The sequence below is a fragment of the Sceloporus undulatus genome, chromosome 1 (genome assembly GCF_019175285.1).
Source record: "Sceloporus undulatus isolate JIND9_A2432 ecotype Alabama chromosome 1, SceUnd_v1.1, whole genome shotgun sequence".
NCBI classification, from domain to species: Eukaryota; Metazoa; Chordata; class Lepidosauria; order Squamata; family Phrynosomatidae; genus Sceloporus; species Sceloporus undulatus.
This window is the reverse complement of record NC_056522.1, coordinates 80,625,645-80,630,077: the sequence shown is the minus strand read 5'-3', so window position 1 is coordinate 80,630,077 and position 4,433 is coordinate 80,625,645.

Below are 4,433 nucleotides of genomic sequence, written 5' to 3'. Positions count from 1 at the left end.
TTAACACTGAACATGGGTTAACATGGCTATGCATATCAAACATGGTTAAACAAAAAGTGGATTTGCCCTCGGTTTCAGGTGTCTTGCACCAACTATACTTCTCAGAAGTGTGTACTTGGTCAAGGGACTTTGGTTTTTCTTCATTTTGACTTGTTTTGTCTGTATTCCACCCCACTAAATAAAGGAGACATGAAATGGAGTTAATGGGTACAAGTTGTTAAACAAAAAAAGTCTTGTGAGACTCTGTAGGCAAGAGGTGCACCATCTTAAGAACTGCATTAGGCACACTTAGGCTGCTGCCACACTGCAGAATTAAAGCAGTTTGACACTGCTTTCACTCTCATCACTCCATCCTATGGAATCCTGGGATTTGTAGTTTGTTGTGCTGCCAGGGCTGGGCTTTGAAATCTCAGGCATAAGAAAAGCAAAAGGCTTGGGCTGCATCTACACTGGAGAAATAATCTGGTTTGAGATCACTTTAACTGCCTTGTCTGAATGCTGTGGCATTCTGGGAATGGTGGTTTGTTCCAGCACCACAGCAAAATGGCAGTTAAACCCCCTGTAAAGCTCTCTGACCAAGGTGACCAATGCCCTCTCCTCAAAATGTAGGGCCCTCAAGCAAAAAATGTAGGACATGACCAAAAATAAAAGCTACAAACACCCATGTAATTATAAATCCATGCTTCTTAGCCATGATCCAAATGGAGGACATGTCCTGGAAAAGGAGGAGGATGCCTGGTCACCTTGTCTCTGGTCCAAAATACACTGCAGAAATAAAACATAGCTGGACTGAAATGCCCAGAGTTCCTCACCAAAGCTGCATCCACACTGAGGAAATAATCCAGTTCGAAAGTGACTTAACTGTCCTGGGTTAGTGCTGGGGAATGCTGGGAATTGTAGTACACTGTGGCCCCAGAGCTATCTCTGACAGGGAGTCCCATAACCCTCCAAACGTAGTTGAACTGCAGTGCCCAGAATTCCTCCCCAGGTGCATCCACACTGAGGAAATGCTCCAGTTTGAGACTGCTCAGTGCTGGGGAATCCTGGGAATTGTAGTCTGTTGTGGCCTCAAAGCCATCACTGACAGAGAAGTCTCAATGTCTCCCAAACACTAGCATTCCCAGGATTCCTTACCATTGAGTTAAAGCAGTCTCAAAGTGGGTTATTATTCCTGCAGTTGTGTGATAGATATAAAGCTAGGGACAGGATCTCTGTTTCCGGGGGGGGGAGAGAAAAGCCAGGGAGTTTGAATGAGCAGCTCATCTCGGCTGTGGCTGCTCTGAAAGGAAGAGGAGGAGGGAGGGAGGGATGGACCCAAGGGAAGTGGCCAGGACCATCCGGAGGAGCCCCTGCTTTTCCTGATCATCGCAGCCTCCTCCCTTCCACCAGCAAGAGGCTCTGTTCCCAAGCGATGCCTCCTCCTCCTCCTCCTCCTCACCTCCTGGCCCTGAAGGCTCTTCCTGAGTCTGGCAGCAACCTCCTCAAACCGGGAAAAAGCTGAGTCAAGGAGGAAACCGTGCAGGGACGCCCCCTAGTGGTGAAAAACCGGGAATGTCCCGCTGGCAGGAGGGATATGGCAAGCCTAAATAGAATCCATTCTGCTGCCACGACCAATTGAAAGCTAAAGTCCTGTTTAAATAAACAGACCTTTGCAAGGGTTTGTATGAAGGTTTAAGCAGAGAGGAGGTCAGCATAGTCCTTGGTCTGGGAGCAGCCACCGAGGAGGTCCTCTCCCATGTCCTTACCAAATGAGCCTGTGAGGGTGATGGGACTAATAATATTAATACAGATACAGTATAGTTATGTTAATCTGGAGTATCAGTATGCAAAGGGATCTTGTAGCATCTGTGGGATGAACTATGTGAAAGAAATTGTAGCATAAGTTGTCACAGACTTGGTCTACTTCGTCATCTGAGAAGGCAGATCAAGGCGCATTATACTGTAGAAATAATGTAGTTTGACATCACTTTAAGTGCTGCAGCTCCATCCTATGTACTCCTGGAATTTGTAGTTTTACAAGTTATTTAGCTTTCACTGCCAGAGTCCTGGTGCCTCACCAAACTACAAATCCCAAGATTCTGTAGGATGGTGCCATGGCAGTTGGAGTGGTGCAAGACTGCTCTATTTCTACAGTGTAGATGCATCCCAAGTCTAAGAAAGCTTATGCTATAAATTCGTTCACACAGTTAGTCTCAAAGGTGCTACAAGATCCCTTTGATTCATCATCATCAAAAATAATATAACCCTAAAGTTCAGCCCTTTGACCTGCTCCCAAATACAGGTGCAGAGGACTGGATGGAACTAACCCTGTGTGTCTTTGTGCTTTCAAATCTCCTGTCAAATTATGGCAACCCCATGAATTTTGTAGGGTTTTCTCAGGCAAGGAATCCTCAGAGGTGGTTTTGCCACATCCTTCCCAGTTTTTGTTGTTGTTGTGTGCCTTCAAGTCATTGAAAGCCACCCTAAGGTGAACCAATCATGGAGTTTTCTTAGCAAGATTAGTTCAGAAGTGGCCTTCCACTGAGGCTGAGAGCATGTGACTTGGCCAAGGTCACCTGTGGGTTTCATGGCTGAATTTGAAATCAAACCCTGGTCTCCAGAGTCATAGTCCAAAGTTCAAACCATGATGCCACTGTTGTTATCTGCCCTCTTGTTGACCCTGACTCATGGTGCCGCTGACGATGAGACATCTCCATGACTCTCAGCTACTCTGCTGATGTCCTGTAGGTTCAGGCCTATGACTTCTTTGGTTGAGTCTATCCATCTGGCATGTGGCTTTCCTCTCTTTCTACTACCTTCTACCATTCCTAGCATTATTGTCTTTTCTAATGAGTCGTATCTTCTCCTGATGGAGCCAAAGTACAACAACCTCAATTTGATCATCTTGGCTTCAAGGAGAATTCAGGCTTGATCTGTTCAAGGACCCATCACTTTGTCTTTTTGGCCATCCACAGTTCCCCAACACTCTTCTCCAGCACTACATCTCAAATTAGTTGATTTTCTTCTTATTCACTTTCTTCACTGTCCAGCTCTCACATCTGTAAATGGTGGTGTGGAATACAATGGCTTGGATTATTCTGACTTTAGTGCTCAATTGTGTATCTACACTCTTTAGGATCTTGTCTAGTTCTTTTATGGCTGCCCTTCCCATTCCTAGTTGTCCTGTTTCTTTACTCTAGTTTTTGTTCTGATCAAAGTTTGATCTAAGATATGGGGAATCTTTCACTTTGAAATTTGGTTGAAATTATGTAGCTCCTCCGTGGTAATTATTTTTGTTTTCTTCATGTTTAACATTAGTCCTACTTTTGCGCTTTCTTCTTTGACTTTTTTTAGTGATTGTTCTCTCATGTTTTCTGTTAGTAGCATGGTATCATCTGCATATCTTATATTGTTGATGTTCTTTCTTCTTATCTTCACTTCTCCTCTTTTTGAATCTACCCTGCATTTCTTATGATATTTTCTGCATACAAGTTGAACAGATAAGGTGACAAGATGGATCCTTGCCTGACCCCTTTGCCAATTGGGAGCCATTCAGTTTTTTCATATTCTGTTCTAACAGTAGCTTCTTATCCTGGGTACAGATTTCTCATCAGGACTCTTGAATGTTGTGGTTTGTTGTTTTTGTTAACCACCCTTGAGCTGACCCTGACTCATAGTGACCCTGTGGATGAGGCATCTTCAAGACCCCCTATTCTCCTCTCCTCTGCTTAGTTCCTGCAAAGTCATACCCGTGACCTCCTTAATAGTCCATCCATCTAGCATGTGATCTTCTTCTGTTTCTATTACTTTCTGCCTTTCCTAGCATTATTGTTTTTTCCAATGAATTGTGCCTTCTCACAGTGAGTCCAAAGTACAACAGCCTCAGTTTTGTCATCTTGGGTTCTAGGGGTCTTTCCGGCTTGATTTGCTCCAGGACCCATTTGTTTGTCTTTTTGGCTGTCCATGGAATCCTCAGCCCTCTTCTCCAGCTCCACATCTGACATAAGTTGATCGTCTTCCTATCCTTCCTCACTGTCCATCACTTACATCTGTACATGGTGATGGGAAATACCATGGCTTGGACCATTCTGACTTTGGTGCTCAGCTGTACATCTTTGCTCTTTAGGATCTATTCTAGTTCTTTCACAGCTGCCCTCCCCGTTCCTAATCTTCTTCTGATTTCTTTGCCTGCTGCAGAGGAGGAAGGTGAAAAGGAGGGAGAAAGATGCCTGGGAAGGAAAGAAAGGAAGAGGAGGAGGGAGAAGAAAGAAAGAAAGAAAGAAAGCAGAATGGATGTTAGGTCAGCCCCATTCCTAGCATTTTTCTGATTTCTTTGCCTGCTGCAGAGAGAGAGAGGCAAAAAGGAAGGAAAGGGGGAGCCTGGGAAGAAAATAAAGGAAGAAAGAAGAAGAAGAAGAAGAAGAAGAAGAAGAAGAAGAAGAAGAAGAAGAAGA